The sequence below is a fragment of the Anas platyrhynchos genome, chromosome 8 (genome assembly GCF_047663525.1).
Source record: "Anas platyrhynchos isolate ZD024472 breed Pekin duck chromosome 8, IASCAAS_PekinDuck_T2T, whole genome shotgun sequence".
Taxonomy (NCBI): Eukaryota; Metazoa; Chordata; class Aves; order Anseriformes; family Anatidae; genus Anas; species Anas platyrhynchos.
Window position 1 is genome coordinate 13,588,006 of NC_092594.1, and position 15,272 is coordinate 13,603,277.

The following is a 15,272-nucleotide window of genomic DNA, read 5'->3' on the forward strand; positions in this document are numbered from 1 at the left end:
GGCTGCTGTGCTATGTTTTTTTTTTTTTTTTTTTTTTTTTTTTTTTTTAATTTACAGTCTTGTAGCCCCTCTGCCTCCTTTTGCTATTCAGTATGTGTTTGTCACAGACTCTCTCATTTAGAAACAAATGCATTCAGACATTCAGACATCTTTGGTACTTACAAAAGCATAGTCTCAAATCGCAGCAATTATTAACATAACAGTAACACACAAGAGTTGCTCCAGCATATTGCAAAACCTGTGAAGCTTTCAATGCACTCTGTAAGTGTATGAGATAGAAATGAAAGGCAAATATCTACCTAAATGTAAATTTCCTCCTCCCCATAACATCTAAATGGAATTACTTTCCACATTGTTGAGAAGATTCATTAAAGGGACACAGAATCTTAAGAGTGAAAACCTCCTTGTTTTGTAGTTGTAAGCTATATGAGACGTGGCAACCTTTATATATTTAAAATATGATTATTATAATTGAAATGTAGAATTAACCAATCCTGCACTATTTATGATAACGGAGCGTAAATACAGGCCTCCTGCACAATACAGTGTGCCAAGAAGCTAACTTAGAAGAGGTTATAGTAAGGCAAAGCAGATGTTTATTAATTTTCCTAGTAGCATTATAGGAATTAATTTTATAGTTCTGTTTTGAAGTACACCAGAAATCAGATAGGGCAAATCAGCTCTCCATGCTTTACTACTGTTTTCTGCCTTCTTAGTTGATGTCTTTTAAGTGATCAAAGAGACAGGGCTCACCAAGGCCCTTTCCCTGCTCCAAGCATCACCTCCAGTGAGGCCCCAACTCAGATGAATTTCTATGTGACACTCTGCAACACGTAATCAATAACCTCTTCGGCTGGTCATGTGCCTGGTGCAGGTATATTAACGTTGTTGTTGAAGGAACATTTGAGACACAAAATGAGAAGGAACCAGTCATTTAAAATATTTTCCTAGGCTTCCTGTCTTCCCGTATCATTTATACTACTATGCCAGCATAGCCCCCTGCGATATAGTAGGCCTGCAGAAAATAATGTGAATTGTTTTAGTTATCAGTGAAACTAGACTTCATGGCCAACATGGTATATACAGCTGTATAAAATTGCGTGGATTTTCGTATGTTTTGAGCAAAAGTGCACTAACCTGCCATAGATACAGGTTTAGACATAGCTATGTGTTTGTGGTGGTGCTACTATTGCACTACTAAGTAACAATGTTCAGTTCAGCTACATTGCTGTAAGTTTATTTAATTTAGAATAACAAAAGCCATGATAGTATTAAGATAATCGAAACTATGTGAATATCTGAAGTTTCCTTTGTGTAAATCACTCTATTTTTGAATAGACAAGGACTATAATACACTGTGCTGCAGCCTAGGACGAAGTACTGTGTGTTGTAAAGAGTTTCAGTAAATGTCCATGGACCCTCTCAGCTGTAAATGAATGTTTTTGAATAACACCAGTAATCTGAAGGTAATTAAAGTAGTTTATGCAAGGTGCAATAAACAGCTATTGTTGTGTCTACAGAACATTACTTTACGCTATTGTGAAGATGATGTCTTTTTAGCCTCCTAGCTGTTGTGAAAAAAAAATTCAGAGGCCACTAGTCTGAAAGAAACAAGGACAAGATAATAACTAGAGACGCAATTAATGCCTGTGCTTTGGAATAGTACAAATTGTTACAACAATCACAGAGAAAGCTGTACAGAGGTTATAGGAAGGCAAGTTAATGCAATGCTTAAAAAAAGAATTAAACAAAGAGTGTTAGAAAGACCTAAATTACAAGAGCAAAGAAATGAAAATACAACTTAATAAGAAACAAATGTCGCATGCTGTGTATTAACAGTGGAATGCTTGCAGAAAATATGGAAAAGTCTTTGTTTACTCAACCCTGACTCATGGGCAAAGGTTTACATAAACTGGGCTTCTTTCCTGATCACAAGTATGTGGGAAGTCCTATGGGGATGGGTAGTCAATAGGGCTTCTCAGTCACTTGAAATCAGGCACGTTTGGACCCAGTCATTTAGAGTAAAAACGTGGTCCCATAATTGTCAGCAAAAAGCACCCATTTTATTACTGGGGCCAGAGTCCCACTGATGTGCCAGGCTCTTCATGTTTTACCAGTACTGGCCTCAAGAGCAGCAGCACAAAGTCCTGAAGTCGGGTTCAGTCATGGGATTTCAGCCCTTACTCCTGTACATCAACACAGGATATAACACAACTTAGGGATATGGTTTAGTGGGGACTGTTAGTGTTAGGTCAGAGGTTGGACTCGATGATCTTGAGGTCTCTTCCAACCTAGAGATTCTGTGATTCTGTGATTCTGTGATATTGCTGTGTGTATTCCCAAACAGTTTCTGGTGCTCTCCTTCATTTATTTGCAGGAATGAGCACTTGTCTTATGTGCAAAGAAGGATACAGAATGGCAGTAAAAATTGTCTTTAATGAACATACAGAGCAGATCCTGCTTTCAGTTGTGCCCTTTCAACTCCACTGAGGTTGAGGTCATCTTGCCTCTTACCAGGAGTCTGTCTTAAGCCTGCATCTCTTCCAGAAAGCCTGAGAGCCTTCGGGAGGATAGGTACCAGGACCAAGGAAGTGGGGGTTTATACAGAGGGATGTCAGAGCAGGAAGGAAAAAGTCACCTTTAAAGGACCACAGCAAGTAATGTAAGCCCTCGCTGCAGTTTGTGGTAATGAAAGTAACTCGGAACAAATAAGTATCTGACTCAGAACCAAGATGCAGCTGACCCATTCTGAATGGGAACTAGATTGCAGTTAACCTATTGCATCACTAATTTAACCTTCCCAAGGGGAAGGCATGAGAGTTACATACTTTTTTTCTGCCTTTCAAAAAAAAAAAAAAAAAAGCCCAATAATTCAAAGAAACGTCTAATGTTGGTAAATGTGCATATGTACTTGATGTATTGAACTTAGTGTACTTGATGTAATGTACTTGATGGATTGAACTTATTCCCCTTTTTGTGTGCTGACATCCTACACACTGCACAGGGAGATTCTACAGATGTACAGAAATGCGGCACAGGATGGGATGTTTCTTTATGGCATTTCCGTGTGCTTTAAATCTCTGAAGAGTTTTCTGTGTGTGTGTTTTATATTGAGACATTAAGTACAAAAACAAACTTATTCACAAACCAACTTTGATCTAGATTTCCTGTGATTTATCTCTGCTGTCTATAGCATGCACTGAAACCCTACCTGATTGTTATTAGCTCCCCAAATATTTATATCATTCCAGATAATCAATGCTTATCACAGTTAATACAGATGTTACAAGTTCCTCAAAGAAAGGCATTGTCAGCATAATAGCATTTTAATTATTGTAGCATATGTTTTCAAATGGGTCTTTTGTTTACAGTATCAATTAAACAGAGTAACCATATATATCTAATTAATAGATGGTGTTAAAAGTATCGTACATGTAAATTACAGCTTTTCCCACAAAGTATATGAACCAATAAGGCAATGTCTTGGAGGTATTAATGCTCACTTAATTAATTTAAATCATGTTGCTAGTGCTGTTTTCTGTTCTCATTCCCTTGCGTTTGCACTCTCTACAGGATGTTTTTCATTCAACTGCTGTGTAAAACAAATTTGCTTGTGGGGGTTTGGTGATATAAAGTATCTGACTGGCACCAGTACATTAGTTATTCTACATGTAACTGAAAACATAAATGCAATGTTTGGAGAAGTAGAGATAGCAGCATCTACTGGTTAGAAAGACTCAGAAGACATCATTTTTGTTATCAAGTGTGCTGTAAGTTCATGGGGAAGTTCAGCAGAGAACATGCTGAGCCCTTCTGTCCCTTGGCTTCCCGGCTTTATGCAGCCTCTTTACTCCCTGCATCTCTTTGAAGTTCTCTGAGGAGAAGTGCAACGTGTTTTGTTGTTTTATTTTTTAGTTTTTTAAAAGAAATTTCAGAGAAAATTGCTGTTTTACCCACCTTGTAAGGAAAACTTGACATTCATCTATCTCCCTAATAGAATCTAGTCTAAGAACTTCACAAGAATATTTCTATAGGCAGTTCATTCATGCTTTAAAGAGGGAAATTATTTTTTGGTCTCTCTCTCTCTTAAAAAATGTACTTGCTATGAAAGATATCAGGAGCAAATTCTGCATTAAAAATATTGTTTATTCACTGCAGTTCCTAGTAGCATCACCTTGACAGAAAGGAACAATCCTTTCCTGGGAAGACTATTAGTGTGGTGATCTTCCGTACCTTAACTATGTGCACACTGCAATCTAAAATCTGCTTTACTTGCAATCTGAAAATTGCAGGTAAAAGTTACATTTTGCCATTAATTATTATTATTATTTTAAACAGAGGAGCCTGTCATGTCTGGATCTGAAGTAATTTTGGAAAAACTTAAAATATTTGCTAAGTATATAAGAGGCATACCTTGCTCTTTCAGGGATGTGTTTCTTCTCCATTTTAAATAAATAAATAAATAAATAAATACACATATCCTCTTTATCTGATATTTGATAGCCTGGAAGTTTGAAAAACAAAAACATGGAAGTATTTCCCAGGTACAAAGACTATTGACCGTAGAACTGGTTTAAAGCCAGGAGAAAGACAGTTCAAACAGAGGAAAGGCTCTTACCATGAGATTTCCCAAGGATCTGGATATTGGCCCCTTTATACATTTTAGCATCTTTATATTGACAGGAGTACAAGAATTGATGTATCAGCCATTTCGGCAGTCTGACCTTCAATGGCAACTTCATTCTGAGCTGTAGTAGAAGTCTTATGTATGTCTTCTTTACTTGCTGTAGCACTGGATTATGATGCAAGACATTTCTAGTTTAATTTACTAAATACTTCAATAAAACGTTTAAAATAATATGTATATACATCTGCTCATACTCTTGGTACTTCTAACTCACAATGCTTACAATATTCAAAGTTTTCTGGCAAATCCTGGCTTCTGGAGTCAATGGATTAGTTGGAAATTTCAGCTACTGTTCAAAACACAGGCTTCAAAAACACCTGTGAAATATGAACTTTTTAGTTAATGTTACGTGCTTTTTGAATCTTAAGTTAAATGTGTATTTAGAAGGAGAGAATAAGTTGGTCAAACATGTATTTGAGAATTTATAATCTGTCTGGATGTGCCTTTGCCTGCTATTTCTTGGCAGACATGCGGACTGACTATTTTACAAGTAACTCTGGGCAATCACTGTAGGTCTCTAGACTATTTCTAGGTTGTATTTCTAGTTACATTATCTGTCATAGGCATATCTTTTCTGCTGGAAAATGATCTCTTATATATCACATTTACTGTTGGTTAGTAGAGCTCAAGGAACAATTTGGATCAGGGCTTTTTTTTTTTTTTTTTTGAGTTAGGCTTTTTTTTTTTTTTTTCCCTACAGGTTTGTTTTATACAGGACCTGTTCAGAAACACTTCCATTGTTGTATATACTTTGGCTTTATGAATTCAAAGGGAGGTATTGAGCTCACTCAAATGGTTTCAAGATCATTGACCACATCACAAGACTATAAGACTACTTCATCTTTTTATAAGACTAATTCATCTTTTTTTGTGATTCATTTGATTGCTTTTGTACTACAGCTCTGCTGAAGGTTTCTGGCTCTTGCTGTGTGAACGACCATCCCGTCCATATACAAATTGTACCAAATCAGGGTTAACATTAGGTACACTGATATTATATTCACTTCCTAAATGCGTCAGTGAGAATAAAAGTCTAGCTATTGACCTGGAAATGTAAAAATACAACAAAATTTGAGAGAAAAAGAAAAGACAATGTTAGTATTGCAAATTCCATTTTAAGATTAAGGAAGTAGTCATAGGAGGTAGTTTTAATCTTGCATGCTCCTCAGTTGATTTGTACTTGTTACATACCTTCATCATCTCTTCTAGCCGTTTAAAAATATAACGAAAGGGTTTTAACTCTGATAGTTAACTTCAAGCTAAAACCCCTTATTCTAATGTACAGACGTGTATTTGTGAGCTGTATCCTCACTGAGTTCATCTACTTCATTGATCTCACTGAACAATAACAGCAGGAGATTCAGTGCCACTGAACCTGTGTGTGTTAGAAGGGCAGTAGATTAACAGTTGATCCACTGTTTTCTTTCAGCATAAATTGGTTCTCCTCAAGTAAAGTTTTAGGTCACTTCTGGGGCATCATTGCAGGTAAATGAGCACTGATTTTATTAGCCTCCCTGGTAGATAAGAAGGTTTTAGTTTTAATGAATGCAAGATCAAATATTTGACAGAAAGTGAAAAGCAAAGACTGGAGGTATATATCTTAAAGTGAAAGAGGGAGGAGAATGAGTTTGAAAAGAATAAAACACATTGTTTTGTCAAAAAGAATGCTACAAAGGTCTCTGCGTGAATCTTGGGTTCCAGGAGTTTCTGCCAATTCCTTTTATTACTATTTCAAGTAACCAGGTACATATGGCATGTTTGTAAGTAAAGCAGTCAATGAAGTTAGTTACACCTCTGCATTTATTACCTTACCCCTGAGTATTATTAACTTTTACATTCCCCATAAAATATAATTTATCACTTAAATAATTTGCTTTGTGTCAGGGTTCAGTGTGCTCCAGTGCTTTCCTGCTCATTAAATGAGATATTTTTACTTAATGAGCCCAGAATGTCCTTTGCATTTAACATTAGAATTGATTTCAAACACTCCATTTTTATAACATATTTGTGTGTAATTTCAGAATGTGGACTTCATCCCACAATCTTACACTGAAGAAAAAATGAGCTACAAAGAATAATGATCCATGAATTCTAGAGAGCGACACAGTAAGTATGGGTGAATAATTTGGAAAAAAAAAGAAAAAAGGGAAAAAAAAACTCACTATTAACTACCTGTACTTTACATTCTTTGATCTAGTTTGAAAGTTTGACTTATTCTTTGAGTCTGATGTTGCAGTTATTACACACACAAAACTCCATTAGAAAAGTGCTTTTTTAAAGGACAGCAAGATGCCGATTGCTCTGAAATTAACAGAATATAAAAATAATCCTATCTTTTGATGTACTCGTGATATACTGTTTCATGTAACAGGTATTCTTTCAAAGATAGAGTTCACATAGAAAATATGTATTCATAGGATAAATGAATATCATGGAACTATAGCAATATACTTCTAATGGGGATCTGATTCAGCTCTTTGTGAATACTCACTTAGCAATTAATCAAAAAATGTAAGTAGAGAAGTCGTCTGTTGTGCAGTAAATCATTTACTCATAACAGTTACTAGTACAAAAAAACAACCCAAAATTCTGAGTTATCTCAGTGATTCTAGAATAAATACTGTATCATTGCACCTGAAATTTTGCTGCCAGCTAGATCTCAGGGAGTCAACACGTAGGTGAATCGTGGATTCACAATTGGGTGTTCTTTTGAGTTCCATTATAACAAAAGTAGCCATCTACACATCAGCAGCACACCAATAATGTGCCGAGTGCTAGTCTGATAAATCAGGGGCTCTTGATCCATGGCAATAAGCACGGCAAGAAATGCTCAGTAAAGGATAGTAAAGTTGAAATTTAATCCCATACCAAATGCTAATATTGTAATGTAAATAATTTTTATTCTCAGTAAAAAAGTGAAAAAATAGTAACTTAGAGAATAAGCAAAAATAAAACATCGGTATATTTAACTGAAATTAGAAGTTTAATTTTCAGACTGTTTTCAGCCTTTTATGTGTATTTATCCACTGTTGCACCTTCTTGCCTGATTAACAGCTTGGGCCTCTCACTCTGTCTGCTCCTCAGGACTAGGTGCTTTGCCTGGACTTCTTTTCCTACAGGGCATGTGCAATCATACAACTGCTGTGAGTCAGCTTGGTGTGTTGGAAGCTTATACTTTGAGATGTGCATTGGTTACCATGGCATAGAGTGAGTGAAGGAGCACAAGCATGAGGGAGCACAGGTCCCTTAACTGCAGGTAGGCAATCTGGCAATCTGTGCCTGGGTGTAGCTGTTCAATACCTTCCTCAACACGCCACCATTGTTGCCAAGGGAAATATCAAAATTCTTATTTGACTGACAGTACCACGTTATCGGATACAAGGATTTTAAATAATGACATAATAATACTTTATGAGGCCATGTAATGCCATATAAATCAGGGAAAAGAGGAACAGTTCCTTAACTGTGGTAATAGGAGTAGCATAGTAGTGTAATTATCCATACAGGTGTACTAAATATGAAATCTTTATCTTTGTTATGTAGTGAGAGAAAAACAAACGTAAAACATAGAATCAACTGTTGATTATAATTTAGTGAAGGGTGAACACACCCAGGTTACTTATTAACACTTTCATATAATTGTACAAGCTATTAAGTAACAGGCAGATCTGATATGGATTGCAGAAGCAATGTCATCAGATGGGTAATGCATAAGGAAACCTACGTTCTTCTTCTGGTGCTATCACCAGCGAGTGCACCATGTTCCCACAGAAAATCACTTTATTTTGCTTCTCCTTACTGTTCTTTGTCCATTTTGTCCATTTAAGCTCTAGAAAGTTAAGACTGGTGTGTTTGAACCTGTAACCCGAATTAAGAATATGCTTTTTTTTTTTTTTTCTATTTTTCACTATAGAAAGAGAGGGAAGAGTTATTTATTTATTTATTTATTTGTTTGTTTTCCCTTCAAAAAATAGTACTAAGGTTTGCTCCAGAGAAATACCAAAATATCATTTCAGATACTTAGTGAAGTCCATAATATTGTGGCATATTTATATGGACTGATCAGACCTCAAAAGATAAAAGGTATCTTTAGTACAGAATCAGAAGAAAAAAAAAAGTGCTTTTCATTTCATTACAGTTTTCAGGACGGGTGCAAAGTATTTAAAATTTTTACTTGAATTATTTTACAAAATTGCGATTATTGTTTACTGCTATGTTTCAAGCTTCAATGCCAAACGATTTATCTTTTTAAAAGAAAAAAAAAGTGATTTCAGCAAAACAGCTAACTGGAATTGAAATCCATTAAAAATGAATTATCTCCTTTACTCTGGGCAAATGATAATTTGGTTGCTAAAAATAAAAATAGTGTGGATGCCTCAGTGTATGCAGAATGGAAAATGTGATGATTTCACCTACTTGAGAAGTTACTGTGATGGGCCAGCAAGGCTTCTGGGAGAGGGGTTTTCTGCGTTGCTGAGTTAGAGTCAAGACTGGCCCATGGGTTGCTATAAAACAGGAACTTTCTTCCTCTTTAGCCTGTACCAGTCTTACTGAAAATGAATTTTGAGAAAATGCAGGAATACTCTATAGGGGTCACTCTGTCTGTTCCTGTGACTGACCAAGACTTTTCATTTTATTACCTTTGCTATGAGTCTTTCAGATGTGTACAGCTGAACATGGCACAGATAATTCTTCCTACCAGGGAACTGCTAATACTGTTTTTTGATTGCTGTAATTGTTTTGGTTACGGTGATTTTTCAGTGTGAATTTAAGACTGGGTAAAAGTATGGTTTCTTGTAGAAAGGCTCTGTCAGACCAGAAAAAACCTGCAACTTACTGCAAACCACACACGTGATGTTTTGCAAAGCTGCCGTCATTGGCCCTAATGAAAATGGACTGACAAGTGCCCTGCAGCCTAACTGGAGGATCTTTATCTTTATACAGGGTTATCTCAGGAAAGTGAGGAGTGCATCAACCTAGGCTAATACCCTGATATTCTTCTGCTATTCATATTTGCATGTCTGAGACCAGAAATAGTTAAAGGGGAGATGGATGTCAGATGGGTATGTGTGTCCTTTAATCTGTATACAGTGCCTGTATCAAAGGCTCCAATATGTGCATGTGTAGGCAACAAATTTCACTTAGATTTATATTTGGTTTGTAAATCCACCATTCATAGTTGAGAAATAATCTATGCAGTTTCAGGAGAGGGTAAGATAAAGGTGCTTATCAGATTCCTTTTGGGAATGGCAATAAGTAGTTTATAGCCAGTTTCAGTTAACATAAGCTTTCCATAAATAAGATACATAACTTTTTACATGTGTAGACTAAGGCCAAAGGCTCCCTTCACTCTTTGAGAGCACTGACATTAAATTTTTTATTAGTACCCGTGATGAATAATGCACTTGACTACAGTTTTGACTGTACCATTGAGAGAAACTACCATGTATTTCTTGGAGATGTTCATAAATAGACAAGTTTAATGCTGAAAAGTTTTTTTTTTTAAATTAATTCCTTCTTTTTCAAGTTTAAGTTTTTTTCGCTACTGATGTGTGCACCCTTTCTAGCAGCACTGGTATCCCTGTTGCTGGTCTCATATTGTTTGTGTTCCTGCGGCTGGCTTTCAGGCTGTCACTTCTTTATGTCCTGAGGCAATGTGCTAGACTTTTATAAAAGAGTCCTGGATCTAATATTGCTGCTGTCACACACTTTACACATACTGTGTCTACCTGCAGACGCTCACAAACTCTTGCAGAGAAACGTACACTGCAGTTCTTAAATCTTCTGAACACTAAGAATTGTCTTGGTTCGCATTATCTGCCTTGGTGTGTGAGTTCATTTGTGGGATTTGTGCACTCTCCTGCTTTTATATACCAGATTCTTCACACTTTGCTATGAGCCTTTTAGTACTTGTACTGACTGTAGTATTTTGTTTGCAGTGCTCCCATATTGGTTTCAATTCAGCTGGAATAACTTCCCTTCATTGCAAAATTTCAGGCTTCATTTTAGATTGTCCATAACCTCTTTCTGGGTATTTTTTACCGAACTGCAAACACAATCTGTCCTTTTACCAGGAAGTTAACACTTCTCTCCCTATTGTGACATCATTGTAGTTCAGTCTGAGATCAATTCCAGACCCTTCTGTGTTTTCTCTCTTTGTATTATTTGTGTGAAACGGAATTTCATGGATTGGGAGCATATTGCCTGTTGACTGATTCAAATCTCTTTCTAACCACTGAAAGTTTTAAAGGAGCTTGAAAGCAGATATTTGCTGAAAGCTGTGAGTAATACGGGGCAATCTTTAATAGTGTCCCAAGGTCCTGAGAAGTGAAACTGCAGCAAGAAGTGCTAGCCACATTACATTTCATCTGAAATTCTGAATTTTCTGAATTTTCATCTGAAAATTGTAATTTAATTACAGAAAAAAGAATCTGAAGCAAGTCCTGGTTTGTGTCCTAGAACTTTGCCAGTCTGCAACTATTTCCTTCTTTTACACATTAAGTGCACAATGCACATTTTCACGAGGAAAATGGGCTTGATTCTCATTAGGTATCGTACTGTATTAACGGTTTTGTCTCACTCATATTTTATTCATTAAATAATATTTGTCAATGTGTTTTTCTATTTTAAACTCTTACTGTAAAAGAGAGCATTATCACCTACAAGCATTTGATTCCTAGAGCGAATGCCAATACTATCCAGTCATTCCATAGTCTCCTAATTATGCTGAGGGTTTCTTTCCTAACAGCATTTATTTTAGGGTGTCAACAATACTTCAGTTAAATGTAGTGTAAAGTGCACTTATTTAGCAAACTTGTCCTTCAGAAAAGGTTTTTTTTTGTCTTTAAAACACCACTAGATTGTTTCTTTCTGTCAGTGCAGGATACAGTAGAAATCTTAAATCAATAACACTTTTTATTCCTACGCAACTGATGCATAACATCCTTCTTCACACAGAGGTTTAATGTGTTGTAAATTAATTATCTGGAATGAGTACAGGGTCAATGGACCTTGGTATGACTGGGTTGTAATGTTAAAGTGTTCCATTTCCTACCAGCCCTGCTCAGCTCTCTTGCCGAGTCTTTTTTATGTGTCAGTTATGCCATCTTCTGCAGTTTGTTCCCTTAAGTGTTGTTAATGCCCCTCTAGGGCTTGATCAATAGGAAAAATTTGCTTTACCATAAATTTGTCCAACAGTTTTCTTTCTTCTGAGGACAGAGTATCTTCATTAACTGTATAACTTTTCTTAGTAAACTGCTCTTACTCTTACAGAAGCTTAAAAGAGTAGCCTTTCTTTTCAATCACATTGAAATTGCAAAAATTTTGAATAAGCAGATGCAGACCTAGTTTTTGGTTTTAGATACCTAAGAATAAACCAGCCATGCTTGAGGTTTCTGACAGAAGAAGTTTTGCTTTACTGCTTCTATGCAGTAAACCACATAGCTGAGTAAAACTGCTATTATCTCTGAAAAAATGACAAGAGGGATTCTCAGCCACGAACAGTGCAATTAAAACAGGTGTTCACTGGCTTTAAAGTAGTCAATTTCCTTTAAAAATCAGAGAGGCCACCTCCATATTTTTTTTGAAGGCAGCTTGGCTATTAGTTGCTAGGGTAACAAGATCCAAGATAGTGAATAAGGCCTGTCCATGCTGCACAGAAGTATGGGGGTCAAAGATAAGAACAAAATGATGGTAGGAACATTCAATTACAGATTGTTTCTATTTGTTTATTTTTTTACTGGAAGAAGGATGGTCAAAACATGTACGTTCATAACTAAAAAGGTACTGATACTGCAGCATTTTAATTGTTATTGCTGAGTACTAGAATACACTAAAGATTTTAAGTAGCAAACACGTCTAATCTCACTGGAAAAAAAAAAAAAAAGAGATACTACTTAAAACTCATGGCATGTTGGTGGGATCCATTTAATGTACTGCGCTGTGTCAATGTCACTTTCATAAACTTTTGCTGAAGTGCTTTTCCTACTGTATGTTGAATGATGTTGTCAGGACTGTGAGTCGGGGGTACGGTGGATTCAAGTCTACTTTACTTCCCTTGATGAAAAGGTCACTGCCACTTGTAAATCTGTTTTACTCCCTGCACAGTTGTTAGTGTCAAAGTCTGTCAGCTCTGTGGGATGTTAAAGTTATACAACTGTGGTAGGAACAAGGATCACAAATTCCCAGGTGGTACGTCCCAAGAAAAAGTCTCTGATCTCTGTGTAAAAGTTCTGTAGAAAGTTTTTCATCCAGGATTGTCAGCTCACTTTGGCTTGATTGCAGAAATAAACAACATTTCTGTTTCATGCCTCCCATCTGGTGGGCCTTCTTCGATGATAGCTCATCACAGGGCCACTTATTATGTCTGTAGCCCACAGTTGCAAGTGAAACAATCTCCTCTGCTTTATTTTTTTAAGGCTATGAGGGCTCCAATTAGAGCACAATTAAATCTTGGCCTGCATTGCGTTATGTGATTATGTTTTGACAAATCATCACAATAGATCAGCATCACAAGTCCTCACAATTATTCATAAATTTGAAAAATACAAGAATTAAAGAAGAAAGAAAACAACTGACCAGAGTGGAAGAGGGGGGGAAGAACCCCCCAAACCAACTTTCTAACCAAAAAAAGTAACTCTTTTTTCCTCCTTACTTAGAACATCATCTGAGCTGTTTTGTGCATACGTAAGGGAAGGCTGTAATTCAGCGGTTAGCCAGTACAAGTGGTCATAATTTACTAGTGAACTGCAACAAATGCAACCAGAGCAAAACCAGCTGGAGTGCCAACAGTGGATGTGTCCTGAGCTTGATTGACTGCAACATAAAGTGTTTTCCAAGTTTTGTACTCTGACTGAAGAGAAGATGGACATGAGGTTCTTTGCATGTGAAGTACGGCCAGCGCTTTTAGGTGGTCAATTGTTTGCTTAATCCAAAGGCCACTGCTAAGACAGAATCTTGAGTTTTTCACGCTGTGAGGAATTTCCATGTGACCTTGCAATTAAATTGATTTTTGATCTGAGTGGAGTGGTGTGCTGCTGAGGAGACAGAATGGGACCCGAAGGGAGCAAACACTGAATCTTTTTGGCTTGACTTTCAGTCAAGGTAACTCACTGGGGTTCCTGAAGGTGATGCAAGTAAACATCTGCCAAGTGAATCTCTGTGTCAAGGCAGCCATTGTGGGCCAACTGAGGTAGGCAGCTGTGGGTACGTGTGTATCAGTGTGCCAAGGAGCCATCAGCTTGAGAAGGAAGAGGGGATGCCAAGATTCTGGTTTCATTTTGCCTCATTTTTGACCAGGAAATGCTCTTCATCCATTCCTGGATCTGACCTAAAAGCTGCTCCATACGTTCATTTCAATGATACAAAAAAAGAATCTTTAATATGAAGGTTTTCTTACTGTCTGTGAATGATTTGAGTGACAGATGAGCAAACAAACAATCAAACAAAACAAACAAACAAAACAAAACAAATCACCCTAAAATTTTAATTATTGAGGAAAAACAATTCACTTCCATCTCTATTAATCACTTATTTTTATAGATGTCTTTCAAGATGACAGACAGTTTGCCTTTAAGATCACAAACATTTCTTCTTAATTCTCCCTCCCTGCCTCCTGAGGGAATTAGCATATAAAAATTCACCTTTTCCCTTTCTTATCAGATTCATTTCTACTGTTTGAAATTGCTAAAAAACAAATCATAGATATTTGTACTTACATAATTAGAAAGCTGAATAGGTGCCTGTCATATCAGTGCTCATGTTTACCAAAGACTCACAATGTTAGACAGAGGGCATGTCTGAGGAATGTAAACAAACATCCACCTTATCAGGACTTTTACCACTGAGAAATAGAAAATAACATTTTTTCTTACCCTTCTGTCCTCCATTATCCCTCCAATTCTCTAGGCTTTGCTCAATCTTCATATATTTCATATTTTTCAACTTTTCTAGACACATGTAGATTAAGAACAATTAAGAAGGGTAGGAATGATTCACCTAAGCAGGGAGGGAGGTTCCAGACTCTCAGGTCTTCATCTACCCAGAAGATGGGTATCTGGTATCTAGCTTTTTTATCACTCAGAAATAAAATGAAGGAATGCATATATGCTAATGTGTTTGTATACACTTTGGGGACAATTTAATCCTTTATAAAACTAGATTTTCATATAATATAAATTCATAAAATAAATGCTATACATATTTCAACAGAAAATTATATATCTTTTTCTGAGAACACATATCCTGGCATCTGAGTAATCAGATTTAACTTGGACAAATCATCTACATATATTTCTGGGCAAAAAGGGAATAAAGCCTAGGGCAACGACTCTGCTGGTATTTAGAGAGCTTTGGACAAGTTGCTTATTGATCAAACCTACTGACTAAATATTTGAGATCATTTACAGACAACAAAATGTTTAGAGCCTTTTGTGGGACTTGCAGACTTTCTGGAGAAAAGGTGTGCCTACATGTACAAGTACCCTGTAAAAATGGCTTTTCCATCCCCTTATTATATTAATTTTAAATACTGATTATTGCAATGATTGTAAAGTAATGTGGTCCTTCTGATAAATGAGAAAAAGCT

General features: G+C 36.5%; 1 long non-coding RNA gene across 4 annotated transcripts in view; it reads left to right on the forward strand.

Annotated features, from left to right (window-relative positions):
- Positions 1 to 15,272, forward strand: part of LOC140003133 (uncharacterized) — a 139,373-nt gene that overhangs the window by 70,177 nt on the left and 53,924 nt on the right. For all 4 annotated transcript variants that reach the window (XR_011811146.1, XR_011811147.1, XR_011811145.1 and 1 more), the window contains 2 exons: positions 6,709 to 6,793; positions 7,772 to 7,943. This is a non-coding gene — a long non-coding RNA (uncharacterized lncRNA). The remainder of the gene's footprint in view (positions 1 to 6,708; positions 6,794 to 7,771; positions 7,944 to 15,272) is intronic.